The sequence below is a fragment of the Lissotriton vulgaris genome, chromosome 3_1, assembly GCF_964263255.1.
Source record: "Lissotriton vulgaris chromosome 3_1, aLisVul1.2, whole genome shotgun sequence".
NCBI classification, from domain to species: Eukaryota; Metazoa; Chordata; class Amphibia; order Caudata; family Salamandridae; genus Lissotriton; species Lissotriton vulgaris.
This window is the reverse complement of record NC_141689.1, coordinates 1,341,026,705-1,341,054,503: the sequence shown is the minus strand read 5'-3', so window position 1 is coordinate 1,341,054,503 and position 27,799 is coordinate 1,341,026,705. Positions and strand designations below refer to the sequence as shown.

Sequence of the window (27,799 nt, the reverse complement as noted above, 5' to 3'; positions counted from 1 at the left end):
TTGTAAGAAAAATGGCGAAAAGCTCATTTGTTGTATGTAACATCAAGCTACTTCTATATATGTGTGCATTATATAAATATATACACATTTAATATAAAAAATGCGTTCCTTCTCTAAGACAAAGCAATGGTATGAAAATTAGTTTTATTCAACTGCAGAGTCACTGCACAGGGACGGTGTATTGTTGGAGACCGCAAAGTTGAAGTAAAAACCAGTATGTGCGTGTAATTGAAGAATAAATGGTGGTGGAGCAATATTGGTCTTTTCTGCCTTTCTCTGCCAGGGTATACATAGTCTACCATTTCTAGGTATTCCCTTAAACTAGACACCCATGGGAGTACTGGGTGCTGTGCCTCTTGTGGATCCCATCATGTTTTCCTACCCTTAATATCCTTCAAACTTCATAATCATAATGTTACTAAAATTGCACATTTTCCCTGCATTTCTGTGCCAAATGATTCCAGAATTAGAAGGTAACCATACATTTCCTACCACCTAGCGTTCCCCAAGCTCTCCCAATAAAAATGAGACGTCACTTGTGTAGGCGGGCCAAGTGCGTGCAAGAGGGAAGAGCCCAAAATGCATTGGATACATCAACATTATCAATCACAAAACGACCTAGTTTTACAAGGGGTACACTTGAGTTTTTGGTCCAGGGCTCGAAGGCCATCTAGGGAAACCTACCCAACCCAGACATTTCTGAAAACTAGACACCAGGGGTGTCCAGGGAGGTGTGGCTTGCATGGATCTCACCGTGTTTTCTTACCCAGAATCCCCTGCAAACTTCAAATATAGCTAAAAAGTCACTTGTTACTCAAATTTCTGTGTGAGAAATTTGTGGGATCACCGAACCAACACAAATTTCCTACCACCCAAAGTTCCCTCAGGTCTCTTGATAAAAACGCAACCTCAATGTGTGAGTGGGCCAAGTGCCGGAAATCCTCATCCTCGGCCCATCCATCTCCGCCTGGGACGACTCCTGGCGGCCTCCGGCTCTGGGCACCCCCTCCAAGCCCACGGACCACACACGCAACCTGGGTTTCATCCTCGACTCCTCCCTCACGATGACCAGGCAAGTCAACGCCGTCACCTCTTCCTGCTTCAACACCCTCCGCATGCTCCTAAAGAACCAGGAAGACGGTCACCCAGGCCCGCGTCACCAGCCGGGTACGCTCTCTATGCAGGGACCACTGCCAAACTTCAGAAAAGACTCCAGCTCATACAGAACGCTTCCGCACGACTCGTCCTGGACATCCCCCGACACAGCCACATCTCCGCCCCCCTGAGAGACCTGCACTGACTCCCAGTCAGCAAGAGGATCACGTTCAGACTCCTCACCCACGCACAAAAAGCTCTCCACAACATGGGTCCCGAATACCTCAACAACCGCCTCACGTTCTACACACCTACCCGCCAGCTCCGCTCCGCCAGCCTCGCCCTTGCCGCCGTTCCACGTATCCGCTGAACCACCACCGGAGGAAGATCCTTCACCTACCTAGCGGCCAAGACGTGGAACACCCTCCCCACCCACCTACGAATGACCCAGGACCATCTCTCCTTCAGGAAGCACCTCAAGACCTGGCTCTTCGAGCAGTACTGCCCCCCCCTCCCCCCCCCCCTCCCAGCGACTTGAGACCCTCGCGGGTGAGTAGTGCACTCTATAAATTTCGTGATTGATTGATTGATGAGCGTAAGGTAACAATTACTGCAGACCTACCGATTCAATACGCAAGTACTCCCCATTCTTGCCCCCCTGCATACCTCCCATCCCAATGGCGCCTACAACTCCTCATCTGGTGTCGCCTCCACAACTGGCAACATTAGAAATATCTTGATATATGATGTCCTACGTGTGCCATCATAAGGAGCGTCTGAGGAAAGTTAGTCATGTTCCCCCCACTGGTTCGTCAAAGGGTACATGAGTGTGTGCAGGCGGGTACTAATCAAGCTCTTTGAAGCAGTCTACTAGATGATCCTACGCTTTGGTCAACTCCAGCGAACCCCTTCCACTTCTTGCCTCCAGGAATAATATTCCACTTTCATAAACCACCCACCAAATGAGCGCCCCTCCCCATTTGGCCAGATTTGGGTCCCTGGGTGCTATTCAATGCATATGCAAAAATAATTATTGATGAACAGAATGCAGAACAAAGTCATATATTCACCCCAGTACAGAGATCTAGGCCTAAACCATCGTTTTTTTTGCTCACCATGCCAGTCCAGTTTGGACCCAGTCATATGCAAATCAGTCTTGACCCTGCGCCCAATGGGAACAGTCCCGCCCGAACTGCCAGGCCAGGTCCTCCCTGGACTGGAAACAAGCATCCTAGGACCGGTTTCGGGGTTTCACCCCTCTTCAGCCAAGATAGCTTAATTCCTGACTCACGTCTGAACATACCCGTCCCACTCGGGGTGACAAATGCAAAAGGAACTATTGATGGAAAGAATACAGAAAAATGTCATACATTCACCCCAGTACAGAGATCTGGGCCTAAAACCATTGTTTTTTTGCTCACCATGCCATTCCAGTTTGGACCCAGCCATATGCAAATCAGTCTTGACCCTGCACCCAATGCATAGTAAGGACCAGGGCAAGATCCACAAACCTGGTGGTGGGTCTAGTGGGTATGCGGTCTGGGGGTCCCCCCAATAGGCACGCCAACGGGGTGTGTGGGATAGACTTGTGTGGAAGCAAGTTGTGTGAATAATGCTGTGGACCATTTGGTGTGAGTGTGTTCACAAGTATGTGAGGGTTTGTTGCAGAAGTATACTAGTGCTGTTTATTCCTGCTGCTGCAATGAGAGTTTAGGCCTTGGTATCATCTGGACAGAGAAACTATACCTTCAGTTAGATTTTGCTTTGAGTCTGTGGAACAGCTCAGTTTCTTAGCTAGAACCTGGAAGCTGAACCTTTACTCATCTCTGGAGAATTGGTCTTATATACTCTTGTAGTCATTAAGATATTATTGCATCTTATTTCTGTGGGGATGCTACTGAATGGCTATTGCTGTGGGGGTAAACTAAGGGGGCAGGGGTTGCTGTGATGTACCCTCCATAGGGAACTTATTATGGGTGTGTCGGCAAGTGGGGCTTAAAATAGAAAGTCGGACTTTGTTTATGGGGGCTCGCAGAGAGCTGCACTGGCTGACCTAAGTCACAAAGGTGACGTAGTGTGGCTCACTGGTTAGAGGCGGCAGACCCGAGAGCAGAGGACGGCCCGGGACCAGGGTTCGATTCCCGACGCGGCAGGTTTCTGGACCAGGGTCAGCGGACTCGATAATTCTCTCGCCTCGGTGCCCACTCTGATCAGCGTTCACACTCGGCAACTCTGGGCATTAGCTTGCCTCATCTTCACTAACGGCCCCACCAGACCGCTGGGGATGCCTGGTCTCACCCTGGAGATACCCACTAAGGGACCATCTCTCAGGGAAGCCAGGAAGGGTTTCGCAGCGGTCGAAGCGCGGAGATACTCCTCCGGGAGTCGATCCTAGCGCTATATAAACCTGCAATTAATTAATTAATTTTCCCTGCAGCTCCCTTGAAAAAGGCACTGAGGATGCACTATTACACAGTGTATTTTGGACACCTTGCCTATTGCTACAAAGACAGTATACATCTCAAGCACAGCTCAAGAAACGATACCACTCTCTCTCTAAAACCTTACACTTGAAGCAAAACATGCTACAATTTAGAATTACTAGTGCAACATTCAAGTAGGAGTTGGATTTTACTTTTTTCATTGGGCGTATCTCACCCCTTGTAAAATTCTTCGCCTCTTTCGAACTAGTAGGCCAGCTTGCCCCAGAAGTGGGGCACATGGAGCTGAAATACTCCATACAGTGTGGTCCTTCGCTGAACTAACAGCTTTCTGGGAAGGGGTGGTCGAATACATTAACACAATTACACACAAGTCTATCCCACACACCCTGTTGGCGTGCCTATTGGGGGGATCCCCAGACTGCATACTTCGCCTCATTTTCTAGAGCTAGCTTTGGCCTTGATGCGGGGGGCTGCCAGAGGCGTGGACTTTCTTCCTCTTGGGGGCGCGGCCCAGCCCTGCACCTGGGGGTGTGCATCATTTTGCCCCAGGAGCGTCCTTCATGAAGGTAGGTATTATTCAGCAGCACTAGGGGACAGTAATTGCCAAACTAGGAAATGCAGCACCCACCACCAGTCCCAGTGCCTGGGACTGGTGGTGGGTGCTGCATTTCCTAGTTTGGCAATTACTGTCCCCTAGTGCTGCTGAATAATACCTACCTTCGTCTCTGCATGGCCACATGCCCTACATTGCCCTCCACCCTGGTTAGATCACTGGAGAGTTTGCTACTGATCCTCCTCTCCTCGTTGTGGATTCCCCGTCGTCTCTACCGTCCTAGTTTTGCAGCCTCCTCCGCTCCTGGTCGCCGCCTTGTGGCCGGGCCAGTGTACTCTTCTGGAGTGCGGATCTAGCTATGGGGAAGCCTGACAAGTCCCAACCTAAGCTCACCTTTGAGTACCGTAAGTCCAGGCACCTTGAGGATGCAGCAGACAATAAGCTTCCCAACTCGGAGTCCCCTCCTGACGGCTCAGTGAGCGATATCAAGCAGATTATTGAGACCATGCAGAAGGGGCTACCAGCCATTGACTCTAAGATCGATACGCTGGCCTACAGAATGGACAGGTTGTCCGAAAGAGTTGATAAACATTCAGAATGTATAAACATGGCGGAGCGCCGCATAGCGGAAGTGGAGGAGGCCCAGACAGACGCTGATAGCACACAGAAGCGGGTTGAGCATACATTGGATGCACTGCAGGATCGGGCTGAGGACTTGGAGGCCCACTCGTGTTGCATTAATCTCCGCATTACAGGCCTGGTGTAATCTACGGTGACCAGAAACATGGAAATATTTGTTGAAAAGCTCTTGACCACCCTTCTAGGAGCAGACACCTTTTCCCACTTTTTGGTAGTTGAGATAGCACAGCGATCGCTTGGCCCTCGCCCTCAGCCGGGTGCCCTGCCTCGGCCTATAATAGCGAAACTTCTAAACTACTGGGACAGGGATGCTGCACTGCGTAAGGCACGAGAACTGGGTACTTTGAAATAGAAAGGCTCTTTCATCTTCCTGTTCCCAGACTTTACCCTCCGGATGCAGGAAGCCAGGCGGCAATTCATCCCCTTGAACCAGTAACTACGGGACAAGCACATAGAGTATGCTATGCTATATCCAGCGCGTCTCAAGGTTCTATTTGATGATAATCCCAGGGTATATTCACATCTCCACATTGAAAGGGTTTCTGCTGCCCCTCACTATTTGCCTCGCTTCATAACACAGACCCCAACACGACACAGCGGTATACTGGGCTCGATTAAGTCAGTTGTTCACGCATGGCATGCGTTGCTAAGATTGTACCATTGGGCGCAATTATATTCACCACGAATGCATGTTGAATGGTGCCAATGGTTCGTGCTTGGCTCAGAGAAAGGGGCCCTGGACTCCCTCAACAAATTACGTATATAAAACATGGTTGACCTTTTCCGGTACGGGCGATTGGGCACATGGAAGGAGATCGCAGGCGCAGATAGGCGCACATTTAGCCCTCACCAGATTCCACTTCTTCAGAACTCAACATGCTTTGCGGGCGATACTAGGAGAGGAGTTACAGTAGCCCTTGGTCATTCCTCCTTTGTCCGCTCTGCTGAGTGCTCAGTCCCCGCGTAAGATCATCTCCAAGTTATACACCTTAGCCCTGGACACGAAGATGTCCTACCTCAGCAAGGTTAGGCAAGCCTGGCAATCAGATATAGGTGTCTCAATCCCAGATGACATCTGGTATTACTGCTCGAGGTTACTCGCAAGATATCTATCAATGGCAGTCACAGGCTCTCCCATTTAACATTTTTAAATAGAGTTTTTTATTCCCTTTTACAAGCTCTTTGGGTATGGACTGAGGGACACTGACAATTGTGAGCGGTGTCGTACACCAGACACTGATTTTTTTCATCAGGCATGGCAATGCCCACAATTGCTACATTATTGGAAAACAATCTTCCAGAAGTTGAATTACATACTTGCTCCGGATCCCCTACTGGCTCTCCTGGGATACACTAAACCCCTTACGAAAGCTGCAAGCAAATTGGTAGCAATGGGTCTCCTCGCCAAGCGTCAGCTGGCGATGCATTGGATGAGGGGCCCCATGCCTACGGTGGCGGAGTGGGAACACAATATGGTTCATTGTAACACCCAATCTGAGGTGTATAACGAAATGCTCAGTATCAAGCCGCTCACCAAACTGTGGTTGATACTCCTGAGGATTAGACAACAATTGTGTTAATTCTCTGTACCATTAATGTCTTGAACTGTATCTGAAATGTAATGGTATTTTCTTGTTATAACCTCCAGCCCATTAGCAGCCGTAAGCATGGAACTGTCCCCGCCTGATTACCTCACTGCTGGTTTATTATTTCTATAATTGCTGTGTCTTATGACCCCCACTTGCCCTACCTCTAAATGTTGCCATGTTCAGTACTGTTATTGTCGACGCCATATTTGCATTTGATTTCAGTGATTATTTGTTTTTTCTCTTTTGTTTTATTGTAAGTCTGTTATTTTTCTCTGCATCTTTAAAAAGCAATAAAATACAATAATTAAAAAAATCACTATATCCTGTAGCATAATTTTAACCATAGTGAGGTTATTCAATTAATTTTCCACATTGTTTTGACATTTTTATCATGCACTAATCTGTAAACAATCTGTTAACGTAGAGTAAGGACATCCATCTTTGTGAGACCTGTGCCAAGCTTTTCCGTTCAATACGACTAATGTGATACACCTAATACGGCTTTAAATAAGTAGACTTATTTAATTGGGGTATTTATCTTTTTATCCATGTTGTTCATATCCACACTAGGTCACTTCAGAGATGCCAAAGAAGATTAATAGTCCTGTGATGTCACTTTCTGTGATATCGCTTCTTGTGCACATGCAAATTAGAGGAGCTCACATCTTCATTTTCGCCTGGGGCCTCAAAAATCCTAGAACCAGTCCGCCTACTGTGCTACCCTGGCTCCACAGAGCTTCTCTCAAAATTGCAGCAAAAGCATCAATGTTTGGAACAGCTGACTCAGTACTCCCGAGAACCCTGTACCCACAGCGCTCATCCCTTTCCCGATGCCTGTTCAATATCTATGTGTGCTTCTTGGCACAGCTTCTCTGGCAGCATCAAGAAAACGTCCATATATATGCCGCTGACTTCCACATTTATTTTACCGTCAGACAATAACCTAAACAACACTACTAACATCGCCTCATGCTTGGACTATTATTTAATAGCTCCTTGACTACCAGGATGATACGACCAGTGCCCTCCTCATGCTCTTCTAGGATTACAGTCCCAGATTTCTCCAAAAAGTGCATCGTTATACTGCAACATGTTCAAAAGCTGGCAGCCTGAATGGGACATAACCTACATAAAAGGGACCACATCAAGCCTTCTCAGAAAACACTTCACTAGCTGCCAATCAAAACCAAGGACACATTCAAGATTTTCTGCACTATCAACAAATCCTTCAGTAAAAAAAAAAAAAGGACAAAATAATAGCAGCTATGACATGTATCCAACAAGAGAAGTTCAAGTGGAAAAAATATAGACAAACTGTTGACAACTGTGAGAAGTTGGCCTGACATGTGATGTCCACTATTCTAGGGGGCACCCTGTATCAGTCCAAACAACCCTTATGGTGATGGTTGTAAAGTTAACCTTATAGGCCAGCTATCCTAGTGGTAGCATGGACAGTAGTCTTAGGCTAAAACTTCAGAGAGCATGTGAAGCCAGCTGTTTTACCACTAATAGTCCCTTGAATATCAAATGAAAGGACACAACACAAGGTATATATAAAATATATATGTATTTATTACTAACACAACCCCTCTGAACTCTTTATGAGGTCAGAGTTCGAGATACAGCACAAGTTACTCAATAAGCATGCTATAAGTTGCACAAATACAATTCTGCCCTAGGGGCCTCACGAACCATATACTAAGTAAGTGGTATAAGAACCACTTCAGGAAAGGTGAGTAGGCCTAGGGCATTGGAAATCACAGGGGCTACACTGAACAACCAAAGGTTAGGAAGTAGGAGTCCCACAGGATGCGTGTGCAGTGTCTAAACACACAAGCGGGTTACCATAGACTTTCAATGGGAACGTAAACGTTACAAAGTAGTAGTAGTAGTATAGCTTTATTTCGATACGGTACATATCATAAAAGCAGTACAAAAAGTAAAATCATTACAAAAGTGCATAATATAAAATACCGTAGGAAATCATAATAGACATTAATACATAAAATACACATTTAAGCTATCCTTACAAATATTTACACTAGTATCTAAAAACAGGTCACAGAAAAGAGGACATTATTGAATCAATAGCTTTCTTGCAGATCTTATACGCCATGCCCAGCCAAGAAATTTTGCCATGCAGCATGCAAAGAATGGGCGGGCATCAGAGCGCAATATACGTAGTGCTTCTAAGTGTGATCTTGTTCCCAGACTTCTGCACAAGGGCTTTAACCAATTCAATCTAGGAGCTGCATAAGCACTGCACTCAAACAGAAGGTGGGCGTCAGACTCAACCCTTAAGTCGCAAAATGGACAAAATGGGACCGTTTGAAAGGGAGGATTCCAAGAGGAAGTAAACAATCCTAAGGGGAGAACACCCACCCTAAATTTGAAGTAGAGTGATCTGTCTCCAGAACTGTGGATTAGGTCCAAATAAGGTTCCCTGAAGGGGAGATCTTTAACTAGTAAAAATTGGGCAACAGATTTGCAAAGATTGGAGTTACGCATTCTGTTATTTTTTACCCATAGCCAGTAGGCATTCTTTAGAAGCAGCTTGGGCGGTGCTGTTTTATTGGCCCAAGCATCTCCCAATCCCAGCTCATAGAGCAATCGTTTTACCTCCCTAAACCAGGGTATCTTATTACAACCTGGGAGAGACAACAGATCTTTCAGGGCGTCAGCGTAACTACACAATTCTGGGACATTCCATACCCGGGACCAAAGTAGCAGAGGGCGCAGTTTTGCTTGCTCGCAGATTGGGCGAGTGCCTGCATCCAACAAGAGGGGGATTGTAGGAGTGCTGTGGGGTAGCCTCATCAGATCTTTATGGAAGTTGTTTTCCATCTTTGCCAACGTATCGACTCTCTGCGTACCCCACAGTTCAGCGCCATATAAAGCTGCGCTTACAACCCTTGCTCTGTAGATATCTAGCACTGCCCCGATTGGTTTCAATGAGGAGGCTCGTTGTTCCTTGAGCAAAACACCCGTGACCCTTTTATGCGTCAGAAACACCTTTTGATGGTGTGCCTTCCAACTCATTGAGTCACACAAGCGAATTCCCAAGTAGTCAAATTCTTTGACTCTCTCCAGGGGGGTGGAGTCTAAAACAGGTGGGGCGACAGATTTCTTGGGGGGATTAAGGACAAGGAACTTGGTCTTGCTTATATTTATAGCTAAACCCCTGCTATCGCAGAAGGATTTAAAGCTAGAAAGCAATTTCTGGATGCCTGCTGGAGATTTCGAGATCAGGAGGGTGTCATCCGCAAACAGGAGCGTTGGGATCTTTCTGCCCGCCAGGGTAGGCGCATCCGCAGGATGTTGCAGCAGATGCTCCACCACTCCGTTGACATATAGAGAAAACAGAGTGGGGGCAAGCACACACCACTGGCGGACGCCCCTGTCTACTGGGATGCAAGATGTTTTTTCTCCCTGGACACCCCACCTGATCTGGGCGAAATTGCCTTCATGAAATTTTTTAAGCAAGAACAACAGGTAGTTAGGTAGCCCTAGACCATCGAGGACATTCCATAGTAGTTCCCGTGGGACTAGGTCGAAGACCGTTCTCAAGTCTATAAAGACTAGATATAACGTACCCCCTCCCAGCACCACCACCTTCCAATATATCATCAGAAGGCGGAATGTTTGCTCGATGGTGCCTGTCCCTGTTCTAAAACCTGCCTGAAAATCAGACAGGATCTTTTCCTCGTCGGCCCATTGGAGGATCCTACCCAGGACAACTTTCCCCGCAACCTTCTGGGTTGAGTCCAGCAAGCTTATGGGGCGGTAGTTTGCTGGGTCGTCCCTGCTGCCTTTCTTAAAAATAGGCACAACTTCTGCGCCCCTCCAAGAGTCAGGAAAGGATCCCCCTAGCAGAGCCTCATTTAAGAGTAAAGCAATTAATCTGCTCCATACTACCGGGTAGGATTTAAGTAAGTCCCCTGGGATACCATCAGGGCCTGGAGCCTTGTTGGGGACAATGCCCCTAATAGCCCCTTCAACTTCCTGACTAGTGAAAGGGAAGTCTATAGGAAGAGAATTAGCTATTGTAATGGCCAAAGATCCCGGGCATGGAGGAGACAAGTCCAGTGCAACAGAATAAAGCTTGGAGAAGTGGGCAAACCAAGCATCACCCGGAATATTGCAGGTTATTTGTTGGTCAATGGGCTTGTTCCTTGCTCTTAGGAGATCCCAAAACCGTTTGGAATCCTTCAAGGTACTAGCTTCAGTTAGGTCACACCAGAAATGGTAATCATGATCCTCCTTTGCCTCAACCACTGTTTTTTTGTAAGATTTCCTCGAGGAACTAATGGCGACCTTGTCCCTACTCTTTACTGCAGCAATAAGCTCCCCCTTAGCAATACGACATTTAGGAGAGTACCAATTGTCTCTAGCATTGGAATCACTTTTGGAACCCACCCTGGGTTTAGTATATTGAATAGTAAACAATTTACTCAGTGATACTATGGTCTCTATAAAAAGTGGTAAGACTTTGTACCGGCTGGGCTTACAGCGTCAAGCCGAGGCTCCACCACTGACAAGATGGACCCGGCTTGCGCCATCCTTGCCTCATCAGCTTTAACTTTTGCCCACTTCAAACGCCTACCACAATTGGACGGAACAATTTCATGGGATGACTTCCAAATGGGTGCTTGCTTGTACTTCTTGTTTTGCCAATTTGGAGAGAGGGTTAAACAAAGGGGGTTGTGGTCGCTATCGCAGGATGCTACAACCTCCATATCCAAGTGGAATGGCCAAAGATTATAATTCAGGATGATAAAATCGATTCTGGAGGAGTGACCCGTTCTATTGTAAGTGTGGGCTCCCATAAGGTCCGATTTTGAGCGGCCATTCGCTGATCTCAAATTATGCTCCAAACAGAGTGCATTGATATCTATCGCACTTTGTGTCCATTTAGGAATCGGGTCCAGGGACAAAGTCGGGATACCCCTTCTTGCATCTTCTTCGAAAGAATTCAAGATATCCTCCTTTGCCAGCGGTTCGAAACAACAGTTGAAGTCGCCTGCAAGGAGAATATAAGAGTCAATCTTGCAAGCAGCTAGGTCGTTGCTAAGACCTGTCTGAGGTAGGCTTGATGTCCCGCACCTGGCGCCCCTCAGATATAGGTTGAAGACCTCTAACATCTTGCCCCCCTCACAATGTATTGAGATCCTCTGTAAGTCAGGAGAATGAGTGGACCTATGGCTCACTTTTAAACCCAAAGCAATTCTAACCCATATTAAAAGGCCTCCAGACGGACGACCCTTTGAACCCCTTTGTTGGAGAGCTGGGACAAAATAGGTGGTAAATCCTACTCTATGTTTTGGGTCCAAGGTCCAGGTTTCTTGCAAAATGCAAATGTCAAATGGCTCTATGAACACATTCCATTCGGGATTATCAAAGTTCCGATTTAGCCCTGCCACATTCCAGCTTACAATCTTTAACGGAGGTACAGCTGTGATAGGTTGACTGGGGGAGTACGCAAATGCAGTTGAAATAGGCACAGCCGCTAGGGGTGACCTGTCAAGGGGCTCATCTTGGGAAATTTTGTAGGAGGTTGTAAGGACCCTGATTCCCTCAGACTGACTTCCTACAGATGAAGGTGTGGCCTGTACAGGGGCCTTTGGTGGGATATGCGAGGATTCCGACTGGGCATTCCTACCTTGTGGACTAAAGGCTCCCAATGCAGTCAGTTCGGCTTGATCTGCACTACTCTTAGCTATCAAACCCCCCTCAAAAATAGAGCTGTGTGGTGTTCGAACTAGGCCAAAAGGATGTACAGTTGCTGAGGGTTCGATATCTGCACAAAGGGACCCGGGACGCCCATGGGCTGGGAAAGATGGTACATTGCCCGCTGTGTGGGAACCTGAGTGCCTAGGGAGTCAATCTATTTCCTCCAGACCTCCAAATCTGTTTGAAATTGGGAAACCATTCCAATGTGAAAGAGGATCCACTTGATGGTTAAAATGGTTTCTCCTTGGTTGGTGATGGACTAATGACCAATTGTCCATCTGATTGTGGATCGGTCGTGGGGGATAGAAGAAGGACAGGGGTTTCGGAATGACAGAGGACCCTTCACTACAAGGCCACGAGCATATGTGCTGTGCTGTGTGCGGGTCATCGAAAGTTACAACTATACAATCCCCCGCATTTGTTTTCCTAGTTGGGCCCACCCAAGAAGTTCTGCGCACCATCAGCACTTTACTTCTACGGCCATTGGGGATAGGTCTATTGACATTAAGCCAATGCATTATTTTATTTTTCAAGGACCAATGATCCTCATATTGGCCATTGCTGATCTGTGGAACCCCCATCAACACAACTACAAAATCATTTGCTTCCGGGGGAAGATCAATATAGCCCCCTCTAAAATTGTTCTTAACCTGAAAGTCCCGGGTAGGTGGTATAGTTACCTTGTCAGGCTGGAGTTTTGAAGTTAGCCCAGCTTTAGAATTGACAGGTAGGTGGGTTGGGGTCCGCTTCGGGGCCTTAGGGATTGTAGACAGTAGGTATTTGATCCACCTTCACAGTCCTCGGTTTAGGAACCGGGCGTACAATCGTGGGTATAGTGGGCTGGCTTTGGTGCGTTTGCGCTATGGGAGCTGGAGAAATAGCATCAGCTACAGGGAGGCACTGATTCTCAAGACTTCTCAAACCGAGAGTGGCCAGAGCAATAATGCTCTTTTCCATCTCAAGTAAATTATTTTCGATTCGTGAAAGTCTGAGATCTAAGGGGGAGAGAAGCTTTTTAAGGGATTCCCATACCAGATTTATAAATTCCCTATCATTATTACCCAAACCATCTATCTGTGGACCTTCAGTCACTGGGGTGGAAGCAGGTAATTGCTCAATGGTTGTCCCCACCCCAACTCCCTCCAGTGGTGGCTGCTCCCAAAACGGCCGAGCAACTTTGATGGTGGGTGTTGGGCCATTCATCGGTGTCAAATGTTGTGGGACCGCGATTTTCGCCTTCTTCCGTGACTAGGCGGAACGAGAGCGAGCCTTCCGGTTTAATTGGGTGGCACTAGGGGCACTAGGGGCATTAAAGACCACTGGGGGGGGAAGGGTAGGAATGGCATTCTGGGCGCAAGAAGTGACGGGCGCGCTCAATTCCAGTAGATTGGGTTGTGAGGTGTGGTGTGGGGAAGGGATGAGTTGGGGAGGGGTCTGGTGTACCTCAGCCTGGGAAATTATACAGTGGGGGATGGGAGGACGCTCTGGAGTAACCGCCACAGCTATAGAGCCCAAGGAGGATTTTTTGGAGGTAGCAATGACTTCAGACAGTCTTCTGGCCGCTGCCAACTCGAGAGATACCCGAGTCTGAAGCTTGGATATTTCCTGGTCAATGGCGAAGTTAGTGCGGGTAATGAAGTCATCCAGTGGACCACTAATTGGGTGACCACCTTTGGAGGCCTTACTCCTGGTTATTCTAGTGCACATATCTTAAGCAAGGGGCAAGGCCAACCAACAAAATATATATAAGAAAAGAAGGGCGTGGATCGAACTTTACGGTCCTCTGTGGTAGGAAGTAGCGGGCGAAAGAGAGTAGGCCAGTCCAGTCCGCTCAGTCCTCGAACGGCCTCAAACGGCCCGCTCTTTGCCCGGTCTTCGCCCCGGTCGCTCCCGCGCGCGCTCCCGCGCAGCGACGGACAGCTGCATCTATAGGTCCTTGGGCCAATGGGCAGAGACGTTCGAGGTGGGGCGGGGCGGTCAGGGAGAGCGGGGCCAGGTGACTCGGCCTCTCACACACCGGGACTCCTGGGAGTGTGAGTCCCGGGTTTTGCGCTCGCAGCCCTGCCGCTTTTCACAACCCCACAGCAGCGTCCACAGGACGGGAGAATCCGAAGCGGGACCCGCGGAGCGGGTACCGCGAGGCGTTGGTCAAGGACAGAAGAGTCTCCAGCAATCGGCAGCGCCGTCCAGGTTAGGCAAACAGGCAAACAGTGTCCCGCAGTACAGAGGGTCCTTCCCTCTTTTCAGCTGTTCGAGGTGGGGCGGGGCGGTCAGGGAGAGCGGGGCCAGGTGACTCGGCCTCTCACACACCGGGACTCCTGGGAGTGTGAGTCCCGGGTTTTGCGCTCGCAGCCCTGCCGCTTTTCACAACCCCACAGCAGCGTCCACAGGACGGGAGAATCCGAAGCGGGACCCGCGGAGCGGGTACCGCGAGGCGTTGGTCAAGGACAGAAGAGCCTCCAGCAATCGGCAGCGCCGTCCAGGTTAGGCAAACAGGCAAACAGTGTCCCGCAGTACAGAGGGTCCTTCCCTCTTTTCAGCTGTTCGAGGTGGGGCGGGGCGGTCAGGGAGAGCGGGGCCAGGTGACTCGGCCTCTCACACACCGGGACTCCTGGGAGTGTGAGTCCCGGGTTTTGCGCTCGCAGCCCTGCCGCTTTTCACAACCCCACAGCAGCGTCCACAGGACGGGAGAATCCGAAGCGGGACCCGCGGAGCGGGTACCGCGAGGCGTTGGTCAAGGACAGAAGAGCCTCCAGCAATCGGCAGCGCCGTCCAGGTTAGGCAAACAGGCAAACAGTGTCCCCAAAGTAGTAGATTTCGAACACTTCCAGGTGGACTGCGGGAAAACCCAGTTAAACTAGGACACTTGGATAGTTTTTACCCACGGGAGCACAGGAGTACTAGAGTTACCTCACCCAGGGAAGCCGGGTGCATAGGTGTTCTTTCGTGTCGGGTTTCGTCGATCAATCCTAGGAGAGCTGCAAGAAAGTGCTGCAAGCGACCAGGAGGAAAGTGTCCGGATGGATCCAAGGGTGGATCGGAGCAGTGAAGAACCTGAAAGCAGAGGGGACAGAGTCTGGGTCACTAGCCAGTGACCAGGAAGGAACCAGGCGATGTCGAGATGCAATCAGTTGTGGAGGTGAAGCTTGTCTCTGCAGCCACGTGGACCAGGAGGCGTCAACGATGACCAGGAGCTGGATACGGACTGCCCCACGAAGGATCTAGCTGTTGGCGGTGTTGGTATCCGGATTGGACCCAACAAGCCTTGGCAAAGGCAATCCTTGCAGGAAGGGAAGATCAGCTTCTGTTCAGACCAGCAAGGTCTGGGGAGCTTCCCGTTTACAGGAAAGCAGGAGCAAGCCCGGAGCAACCAGGCAAGCGGTGTTGTTTCATAAGGATGTCTTCAGGAGGGCCACGTGCCAACGAGCTAGCAACCGCGAAGAGGCGTCGAGAAGAAATGCAGGCGCAGGCCCCACGCGGCACTCGTGGAGTGTGGAGGGCTGGGCTTCGGTGCACTTACTGCTCGGGGTTGGGTCTTCTCAATCCCCAATGTACAACTTTGAGAACGCCTCAGAAGCTGCACAATTAGCAAAAAGCAGGTACTGCAGGATGTCCGGTCCCACGTCTCTCATGTCTGCCACGGGTCTCAGCTTTGCTGTGGGTCGGAGTCAGAGAAGTTTGGAAGTCCAGAGTCTGCTTCGCTGAGTCTTCGGGTTCTGGCGGGAGCGTCGACAAAGCAAACCGGCAAGTTACTGTTGGTGCCTGTTTGCACAGGGTGGTCACTCCTTAACCACAAGGGAGATGTCTTCAGTCTTCCAGTCGAAATGGAACGTCGAAGGTCCAAGAGTCGGTTTCAGAGTTTCTTTCCAGGATAATCTAATGTCTCTAGACACAGCTCCTAGCTTTATATCAATCTAAGGGGCTGGATTACCTGCTAGGTCCCTCCTATGGGTGGAACCTGGGAAGGGGGTGGTTACACCCCTTTCCCTTTGTCCAGCTTCGCGCCAGAGCTGGGCTGGAGTGCCCCAGCAACTGGTTTGAACCGGGCTATGCATGGAGCACCTGTGTGCCCCAGGCAGTGTCTGGAAACAGCAGTTTCCATTGAACCCACCCTGCCCCAATCCACTACAGGCTGTCTGGGGAGGTGCTAGCACCTCCCAAGGCAGGAAACCTATTGTCCAGGCCTCCCCTGGCGGAGTTTCGTCCAGAAACAGGTCAGCCTCGTGTCTGTGGCAGCAGCATCCATTTTGCGATGCTGAGGCTCTGTTTAACTTTAACCGGGAAAATCTACAACTACATGTCTTCTCCCTCTAAAAGGGTGGAATGCTACCCCCGCTGCCAGAACTGGCGGGGGCTAGTTTCCCAAGTGTTTTTTAGAAACCTTCCACAACATGTTTTTATAAAGCCAAACCAAAGTTGGCATTAACCGCAAGCATTATAATGCACTTAAAAGAATATGGTATGGCTATATCATAGAACAGCTATAAGGACATGGTTCCGAAAGCTGCAGACAGGCTCAGCTCATGCTAGAGCACCATCTCACATAAAACCAAGCACTCTGCCTTCAGGATTGTCAAGGCCTGCCACAGGAGTGACTTATAGGTATATATGTGTCTATATATAATGGTAGGTATAGGAATACTATACCTAAGCAAGGGGGGATTACACGACCTTGCCCCAGCTGAGTGATCAGCCAGTGGTGTCAGTTTGGATGGCCAGCCAGGGGTGGCATAATACATGCTGCAGCCCCTGGTATGCCTTGGATGCACCTATGTCCTGGGTACCTATGGTACACTATACAGGGGCTCACAAGGTGACCCAATAACCAATTGGATATGTACCTAAAGTACATGGAGTCCATTTTACAGTGAGAGCAGATAGCCTGGGGCCCTGAACAGCAGGATCCCAGGCCAACTAAGTAAAAAAACAGCTAAACACTAGGCGAAAAGTTGGGGTAACCATGTAGTCAGATATCCACCTTCCCACAACAACCTTCAAACCGACCCCCCAGGTGTGCATTAACTCAATCATGTATACTTTGTGAAACTTCTGAAAACTGAATTATTCCAATTCACTAGCTAAAGAACATTCCCTGCTGCCATGAGATGAAGCTCATGAGGATGTTCTTGAAGACAGATCAGGAGGACTGGCTCACACAAGAATTTAAAAAGTCATAGCAGAGGAGCCTCCTGTGGGTTGGCACACCATGTCAAGTGCAATGATGGTGACCGCAACTTGTTAGCTTGCCTGTCCTCTAAGATGGCAACAGCGGATGTCTCCCTGGAACAGATAGGACATACAAGGGATGGGAGTGTGAGTGATTGCGAGGAGAGAGTGAGTGTCAGTTCAGCAGGTGTGAGTGAGTTTTGAGTGCAGGAAGATAGTGTGAGTGCAGGGAAAAGAAGAAGAGTGAAGTACAGAACAGGAGGACTAGAGTACACGTAGGACAAAGGCAATGTAAGAGAGCACGATGGCCAAGAGAGTGCAATTCCAGATAAAGGAAAAGGGAACTTGAGTGCAGGAGAGAGAACTGAGTCTCTGTAAAGGAAGAACAGAGTGTGTGTTTGGAAAATGAAAAAATGCAAGTGCAGACGGAAGACAACAAGACTTCCAAGAGGAATAGCCTAAGTACTAGTGGTGAAGGAGTATGCACGATTGCATGAGATAGGAGTAAAATTGGATGAATGAGGAAGTGTGAGTACTAAAAGACCAAGAGATGAGTGAAAGGGACAAGGTTAGTTAACGTACATGAGAAAGAGGGTGCATTAATGTAGCAAGTTTGAATGAGTTAATGCGAGAGGAGAGAACTAATCTGAGTACATGAGGATAGAGTAAGCGCGGATGAGACCAGAGCTTATGGAGTGTTTGAGTAAACTCTAAATATAACATCCGCCTCCCCAACAATTTACAATTACAAGAGAGGTTTCTTAATGAGTCACCAATATTTCAATGCATATTTATACTTCATAATTTATTGTACAAAATTATCAATATTGAATTCATATAGTATATATAGCATCATAAATAATCTCATTGTGGTCAGTTATATTATATGCTAGGTATGGACTCAATATAAATACGTGATGTAAGGACAATAACTGGGGTTACACCAGATGTATATTAAAGGAATGCTATCATGGAGTGAAGAAGTTATAATAGCTGAAGAATACAACTGACCAGGAAGAAAGAAAGGAATAGGAAGTCATATTTGATCATTCTCGTGGACAATTGATTGATTTTTAAAGAAAATTGAGATGAACTGCGGTATTAATGATGCTATGTATACTATATTAATTCTATATTGTTAATTTTGCACAATAAATGATGTATGAATATGCAGTGAAACATTGATGACTCAAGAAACTTCTTTTGTGAATGTCAATTGTAGGAGAGGGTGTTTTATTTCCAATTTACTTTTGATTATACTCCTGTCCCGCTCTCCTGTGTCTCAGGTGACTCATTTGTTTTTGTTAGATATGTGGAGTATTTTGAGTTCACTAGAATGTGATTACAGGGGAGTGTGGGTACAGAAGTAGGGAGAGTGTGTGAGTGCAGAAGAGAGTGAGTTGAAACATCAGCAAAGAGATTCACTGAGTGCAGAAAAAATTGGGGGAGTGGGTGAATTAATGCGGAGAGAATGAATTTAGGTAAGAATCAGTAGGGACAAAACAATACAAGAGCAAAAAGAGAAGTGAGAGTGAGAGTATATTTGATCAGTGAAAATAAATGTCTCCAATTTCTAATTGGCCGACATTTTGGTTTGGGGCTTTTAGTAATCCTCCATGCCTGCACAAACAAGATTGGTTTGTGCGCGCCTTCGCCCAGCTAGTATTGGCTCCTACCCTGCCTCTCTGGTTTCTGTTCACCTTAGGCTTATCAGTAATCTGCTTCTGTTACCTGCACTTCTCGCTTGTTGGAAATCTTACAAGAACTGCCTGCGAGTAATTACCATAGAATGTTCTGAGTTTTATTTGTTGAGCATGTTGTTCCGAGCAGTATCTATATTACACCTGGCCTAGCGTAAAGCTTAAGAAACTCTGCGGTCACAGATGTCTTTATCAGTAAGGAGTTATATGTTTCCTGAGCGCCTACCTTGTAACCATAGGCGCCAAAGAGATTAAATGTTTTTAGACTCCTGCGACATGCACCTATTGTGTAAGAAATGTATGAAAGGCTTGTGAAATTTCTGGCACGTGTGCAGCTCTCTTAGCCATCCTAGCACTGTGAGGTTGCATACCCGCTCGATTGATAATAAACTCTGACACATTTTCAGTTATCTCCAACTGCTGGTCTTGTAAGGGAGTGGAGAAGAAATTGCACTTCCACAACTGGCGACCACAAAGGGACCTCTCTAAAGTACATCCAATAGACTGGAGACTGTGGTCGAGGAGGTTCGACTGTGAACTGACTGATCGTGGAAGACCCTGCATGGACGAGACAGAGTTTCTCAGCAGCTGCCATCTAAAGTCCCGAACTGACCTCCAGACAACAGGATCTCCCTGGCAGAGGTCCCTGTACTGATATTTTAGGAGAAGACGTTTTGTCTGAAGGCCAGTGGTCCGATGTTGGACACCGAATGAGATATTGGGGAGACTGTTCTATTGAAATATTTATTATTTATTAATATTAGTGGCTGTCAACAAAAATGGGAACTAATAACACAAAAATGAAGAAATGCATTTCAAAATGTTGTTGGTGTTTTGTAACTTCAGGAGATAGATTAGATGAGAGTTCTGACTCACGTAGAGGACAGTCCAGGTTGGATTTAAATGGTAAAGAAGGGAGTTAGAATAAACTTATAAAACAGACTTTGGAATAAGTATACTGAAAAGAATAAGAATTTACAGTTCCCGAATGATGGTACCTTTGATTCAGCAAAACTGTCCGGCCGGCTATGACTGAAACATATAACACTTGGGAAGAATATGCACGTACCAAGGTTATAAAAGAGAAAAAGGAAAGGGAGAGTGAACAAAAGAAAACCATTCATCAGAAAGCCTCTGAATATGAAGCTCACTTTGCCACTGGATTCTAGCTAACCTGGCTTATGAAGGGTGTTACCCAGAAACCGGTCCCAGGATGCTTGTTTCCGGTTCAGGGAAGACCTGGCTTGGCAGTTTGGGCTGGACTGTTCGCATGAGGCACAGGATCAAGACTGATTTGCGTATAGCTGGGTCTGAACGGAGGTGGTGAAGTGAGAAAAAGAATGATGATGATTCAACCCAGATCTGTGACTGGAGGTGAGTGTCTGAAAAGTTTCAGCCCTCCGTCCATCATCTCCTTGTGTTTGAAGAATAAAAGACACCATACACGCCCGCAATAGGGAATTTAGAATGACTACAGACATGTTTTACCGCACAACTTAAAACCAGGCAGAAATACACATACTAGACAAACCTATGGACATACCTCCTCCATATAACATGGCTCAGCAACTTCTGATACTATAGCCCCTGCACCAGAACATCAGGTTGTCAATGTTCCCCCCTCAAATGCCTCAAATGTTCTGAATGCCTCTCCGCCCCCAGTCCAAGTGACACAGCCACTTTTACCGACACAAATGCCCCCTCCAGTATCATTACCTGGGACACCCGGCCCAACCACTTCTCTTATTTCCCTGCAGACCGCACCCATGCAACAACCCTCAGTTCTTGGAGGAAATACATTCTGGATGTGACTAAATATATAGCCTGGGGTGTCCCTAGTCTGAGACCTAGCTCAATGGTTTGTCAAAAGAAAAAAATATGTGACATGGGGTATTCCATTAGTGCCAATCGCTAGATCACAACTTGGAAGACGAGAAAAGGAAAGACTTAGGGACCTACTAGATATTGAATGGTGGAAGGCAGATCCATCGAAGACGACGCCTTGGACATAATGCACAAATTACCTTTAGTGTCCCAAAATTATGCTATAAAACACATGGCATATTCTCTCGCCAAACATTATGATGATTTACACAGAAATACACAGGGGAGGGTGGTACCACCTGATATGTTGCGACACATATGCTGAGATAGTCTTAAATCCACCCTGTCCCCTGACTATTGCAAGAATGCTCTCAAACAACTTTACTTGTGGCAGACAGAAATAAGAGGACAAATACAGACTGACACAGAGGAGGAATTTCCCTCCTCCTCTGCTATGCTAATGAGGAAAATATATCCTTTTCACCCACCAGTGGGGCAGCAAACGCAAATGTTGTACCTCAGTTTGTTCACAGCCCCTGGAGTAAGCCAGATTTGGTAGTGATAAAGAAAGACTTACCTGATCCTAGAAAGGATCCTCGAGAGTTCTATGAAGGATTGGAACAAGCAACAAAAGTAAGTCCCATGACACTTAAAATCGTTATAACACTATTTGGCTACGTAGTACCTAGAGAAATTTGGGACCAGGCTAAGAATGTTAATGATGCAGCTCTACAGATAGATTGAAATGCCGTAGGACAGCATGAACCTGCTAGAGCAGTTGGAGCATTACCTCATCAGGATATTCTTTCCCCACCCCAAAGACTGATACAAAAATTACAATAAATATTGCCATGGAAAAGGTAGATTGGGACAAAGTGACAGCATGTAAACAAAAAGACTGACAAGAAGTTACCAATTTCTTCACCGGGATAGAAGAGGTGTTTAAGTCACATAGTGGACAGGACATAACTGTGGCAGGACGATACATCTTTTGCTCCCCGGTGTGTTGGCAACTTGCAGCCAGAATTGAGGGATGCCATACAGGTGTAAGTAAATAAACAGCCAAAAGCCTGGCTGAATGAAGGCAGAATATTATGAAAATAAAAGAATTGCCGAGAAGTGCAAGAAGGACCAGAAAATGAAGGACTTAAAGAGTAAAGCTTTAATGCAACAAGCGTTCCCCAATAGGGGATGCCCAATAAACTGCGGAAGTTATCAGAGGGGTCGAGGACGTGAAAGAGGGATTGGTCGAGCTGCTTCAGCTCCGGCGCAACAGAAAACAGAATTAGGCTACAACACATGTGCCTATTGATTCCAGGAAGGCCACTGGAAGAATAAGTGAGTCTCTACAATGACAAAATAGCGGAACACAGAAGGCAAGAGGAAGAGGTTGAGGAAGAGGACAATTTAATATTGAGGGTGCAGGACAGGCACAGAACAGTACCTATTTTCACAGAAGTGCTAATGCATATTACACACAACTTCTCGGAGGATGCGGGAAATACCACGAGTGGAATGCATGAAGGAGAGTCAATTGCAAAACCAGTGGATTCTTCTGGGTTGTATGTTAAAGTGACAGTTGCAGGGAGGGAGACAACATTTTTGCTAGATACTGCTGTCACCAACACCTCTATCTCCCACCGACTGCTCCCCCTTGTCCCTCTCTCGGGAAAAATAGACAAGTTGGTGGGATATTCCAATATTGTTGTTAGTAGCCCCATATTTAAGACTCCTGATTTCACAATTGGCTCTATTACAGGGCAAATGCCTTTTGTGATAATAGAGAGATGTTCTCTTCATTTTTGGGGTTTAAAAGCTTCAAAAATGATGCATGCAACAATATATGGCACTCATGACGGTGTTTAACATGCAAAAAGAATGCATTTAGCTAAAGCTTATGATTAAAGGGTAACAAGATTTGCCACCAGAATAATTAAATATGGATCCCAATTTATTGGCATGAGGTCCAAATGACACTGACGGTATGCAAATGGAGCTGGTGAGTATAAAAGTGAAAGAAAACGCCATACTGCCTAGAATACTACATTATAAAATATCTAGGGAAGGAGAGCATGGTTTTAAAGAGGTAATATTGGATTTACTGGAGAAAAAAATATTACATGGAGTGCCTGGAAATGTATGCGATAGTCCGAGGAGAAGTGAAATATCGAATGGTGGTTGATCTGAGAGCGGTTAATAAAATAACGGAGCCTTAGTAACCTATTGTCCCAGATACAAAATGCCATGTTTCCTTCGATCCCCACTAATGCTAAATGGTTTAAAGTGATTGATTTACAAAAAATGATTCTTTGGTATCCCAGTACATGATGATTGTCAACATCTATTTGGCTTTAGTTTTCAAGGTAAGTCCTATGTATTTTGGAGGGCACCCCAGGGGTATACAGAAAGTCCAAGTTTTACTAAAATGCTATCTACATTGATATATTGTCAACAGGAGGTTACCTATTTAGGTCACTTCCTGTCGAAAGAGGAAGGAGATTTTCTAACCAGATAGATTTAAAGCCATCCAAAACATGCCTCCACCAAAACTTCCTAAAGATGTACATGCATTTATAGGCATGGTTTAATTTTGCAAACAATGAATACCAAACTTTTCCTTGATAGGGAAACCTTTATTGTCTTTAACGCACAAGGATATCAGGGATCCAGTGCCACTGTATCCTGAAAATCAGGAAAGCTTCCTAACAGTGAAAAATTTGCTATGTAATCCATTTGTTTTGAGTATGCCAGATTATACTCACCACTTTGCTTTATTTGTGCATGAAAAAGGAAGTTGTGCTTTAGCTGTACTAACACAGAGAAACAGAGGAAAATAGGTCCTGAACCTATTATCCTCAACAGTGGCCCGGTAGCGAGAGGCCTACTAAAAATGCCTTAAAAACAAGGCGGCAGCTGAGCAAAAACAGGCAGATCAATTATCATGAGGTTACTGTTTACATACCCCATTCCGTGGACATCTTATTGAATAAAACAAAAACGCAACATTTGAGCAATGCCTGGTTAACGCATTATGAATTGACGCTGATGGAAGCAAATGTCACTTAAGAACAATGTAATACTATTAACCCAGCCACTCGGAGGCCTATTCCATTGGAGCAGGAAGAAGGACAGCACAACTGTATGGTTGTCAATGAAGCTGAAACCAAGGGTCAGGGGGATTTGGTTGACATACCACTGCTACTTGTAGATGGCACCCTTTTTGTGGATGGCTCTTGTTTCAAGAAGCTGGATTGAACTACCTCAGCAGCATATCTGATCACAACGAACAAAACAGTGGTAGAAACATGTTAGATAGAACAAAACTCAACACAATGCCAAACTGATAGCACTCACTTTTGCCTGTTAATGATCTGGAAGGTTGACGGTAAATATTTTAACTGACAGCCTATATGCTTTTGGAGTTACTCACAACTCGGGGAGACTGTAGGCAAAAAGAGGGTTTATCACATCAAGTTTCGCAAAAAAAAAAAAAAAACACGGTCACTCAATTATCAGATGGTAGAATGATATTAGATACCAAGGAAAGTGTCTAATTTGAAGAGTGCAGCCCATAGGAAGATAACAGATGAAGTGAGCCAGCGGAATGCCATTGCTGATGAAACAGCAAGTTGTACTGCCTTAAGCGAGAATACACTGATGTATGTAGTGAAAACAACGGATATGGGAGGAAAGGAATATGATCCATATGCAGAGGTAATGAAAATACAAAAGTAGGCAAATGAGGAAAGAATGGAAAGATATGGGTTATGTCTTCAGTGACCATTTAGGAGGATGGGTGGATAGAAAGTCAACAACTGAGTGGATACTGCCAAATAGCTGTGTGCCACCAATGGTCCAAACGGTGCACGGCCCACACGTGGGAGCAAATGACATCAATACCAATCAGAAAATATGGGCGGACAAATTAAGAAAAACAGCAGTTAACTTTAGCAAAAATGGTATGACATGTGCCCAAAACAATGTAGGGAAGGGCATATCAGTATCGCAAGATAATGTCCGAATGCCAGAGTATGCTTTTGAGTGTCTCCAGATGGATTTTATCCAATTCCCCCCTAGCAGCAGAAAGCAATATGTGTTGGTAGTGATATGCAGTTTCAGTAATTGGGTGGAGACTTTTTCTTTGAAGGATAATACAGCCATCAGCACTGCAAAAGCCCAGTTGAAAGAATACTTTTCTGAGATTTGGATTGGCCAGAGGCATTTGGAATGATAACGGGGTACACTTTACAATGTCAGAAAGTCTTGTATAGCGCACAGATCACCGTTAGGTCTCAAGGCGCTTGCAGACCATTCCACTACCTGGGTTCTATCTCATTTCATATTTGAGAACAGCCATGTTTTTAATTCTCTACGGAAACATCGGTTGTCTGGGATGGACGGGAGGTAGGGCGGTAGCTTATTCCAGAGTTGGGAGGCAAGATAAGAAAAAGAGCGGCCTCTGTTGCGCACAGTGCGAACCCGCAGAGGAATTAAGAGAGGTTTGGAGCTGGATCTCAGGGTTCTGGCGGGCTGGAATTTTTTCAAATTTTTTTCAAGATAACCAGGGCCAGTGCCATAGAAGCTTTTATGTGTTAAACACAGGATTTTATACTGCCCTTTCATCCTAATTGGAAGCCAATGAAGGAGTTTCAGGTTGGGACTGGAGGGCGATCTAGGAGGCAAGTCCAAGATTAATGTAGCTGCGGTCTTCTGCAGAATCTGTTATTTGGAGAAAAGATCTTCATTTATAGAGGCCAATAAGGCACTTCCGTAGTCTATGCGACTTACAATAAGGCCCTGCACCAGTGGTTTCCGGGTTTCCGGGTTTGAATTGGTAGCCACTTGAAGATTTTTCGTAATTTCCGCAGGATGGCATAGCAGGTGCCCAGTACTCTGTTCCCATGGACTTTCATGAAAAGCTTTTTGTCAATGTTAATTCCCAAGTCGCAGACCGTTTGTTTTGGAGATGGACAGGGGCAGAGTGTCAGGGGCCACCAGCTGCTTGACCAGTGATCTTCGGCCCTGCGAACAAAATGATCTTGGTTTTGCTGTTATTTAACTGTAATTTATTTTGGCCCATCTAGCGGTCATTGTGGGTCATACAGTTTTTAAACCGGATCATTGTGTCAGTAGGGTCAGGGCCAAATTTGATCAGCAGCTGGGTATCATCTGCATACGAGACCGCCTCAAACCCGTAGGACCGGATTATCCTGGCCAATGGAGTGACATACAAATTAAAGGCATAGGGCTCAAGATAGATCCCTGGGGGACTCCAATACATACTGGTCTGCTGCACACAGCCAGTGAACCTAGATGCACAGTGGTGGAGCGGTCCTTTAGATAGTTGTTACAACAAAGTAATAAACTGAGTGTGTCAAGTTCTGGGCATTAAAAAAAAGTTCCATTCTATGTATCATGCAAAAGCCACAGGCCTGGTGGAAAGGTGTAATGCAACTTTAAAGAATAAACTATCAAAAATATGTGCATAAAGCAGGTTTGATTGGGTGGATGTGTTACCTTAAGCACTTTTCTCTATGAGAAACACTGTAAGAGCCAAAACTAAGTTATCTCCATTTGAGGTGGTAATGGGTAAGCCAGCAAATGTACACAGGTTTGCATCTCCATCGAAACTGCATGATTTACCTCATTGTGCATTGCTGGAGTACTATAAGGAACTAATAGGTTGTCTGCTATTCATCAACAGGTCAGAGACACTTGGTCTCCGCCTTTGGAAGGAGAAACGCACAACATCAAGGCGGGAGACTGGGTCCTGATGAAAAGCTTCGTGAGAAAGAACAGTCTACAGCCCCACTGTAAAGGACCAGTGCAAGTACTCCTGGTGACACAGACAGAAGGGTGGTGTGAAGGCCACAAGAAATGGAAACATCTGTCAAATGTGAAAAGAGCACCACCTTTTTGCCCAGAGCAGCCTCCAGAAGGAAGTGTTTCGGCCTCAAGTGGTAACGTGCCTTCTGTACCCCTGGGCACCCCACTTGCTAAGTCACCCTACAACTTGCGTCCCCGGAGATTGAAGGATTAGATAGTAAAGTACGTAGGACGGAACAAGCACAAACCTCCCGGCGCTCAAGAAAGCAACTTTTAATGGACTAACTTGTACAGTGAGGTTAGTAAAAAGAGACACTGCAGACATTCTCTCTAATTGTTTTGAGTGCTGACTAGAGACGGTAGTAAGTGCATCTTCTGAACACAACTAATGGTAAAAAAAAATTACCGGGTCCAGAGCTGCGACGTGCTTGACCTTCTCAAGGCTTGGCGATGGTGAAAGTTGATCTGATACTGCTTACCTTCCTCCGAGTCTTCATACTTCTGCATCTTACGCCACTTGCTGAACTGAATTTGCTTCTTTGGAAATGCTTTAGCTTGTTGTCCCATAACAGGCCTTGAAAAATCCACTCGCAATAGCGAGTACGATTTTATCAGGTTAAGTTATTTTTAGCATTTACTCCTTGCTGGCGAGTTAACTTAAGCTGAAAAGAATAGGTGTTCTGTTCCTTTAAAAGCAAATAAGCAATAAAGACGCCTTTAAATCTTATTTTTGTCTTGACACATTTGCTGTCTGTTCAAAGACAGAGGTCAAATGTCTGTTTGTTTTTACTAATTGTTGCTTAGTGCTTTTTGTATAGTAAGTTATCTGACAATGACTGTGAAAGAAAAGACAGTAACATTTCCTTTTTTTCTAACAACATTTAAACAGCTTGTAAATGAATAGTACAAGTATTTTAAAATATATTCGGAATTATGAAATAACTATTCTTTGTAATTCAGAAATGTGATACAAAGATTTACATAGGAGAAAAACAAAAACAAATCAGAACACTTTACTTGGTGATGTGCAAATGACAAATATTTGCAGAAACTGGATTTCCAGACATTGTACACTTTATAGTTTTAAAACCACGTCAGTGGGAAATTCTGTAGCCATTTGAATGTATAATCTGCTGATTGCAAATGACGGTGTGCTGGTACTTTATGCTTTGGTTAGGTTTACTTATCAAAACATGATTTGAGAAACATTCCTGCCCCTGCGCGGATTACAAT

At 46.1% G+C, this 27,799-nt stretch overlaps 1 protein-coding gene across 1 annotated transcript in view; it reads right to left on the bottom strand.

Annotated features, from left to right (window-relative positions):
- The window catches only part of MRPL1 (mitochondrial ribosomal protein L1), a 641,951-nt gene that overhangs the window by 539,408 nt on the left and 74,744 nt on the right, over positions 1-27,799 (bottom strand). The gene's annotated exons all lie outside the window — the stretch shown is intronic.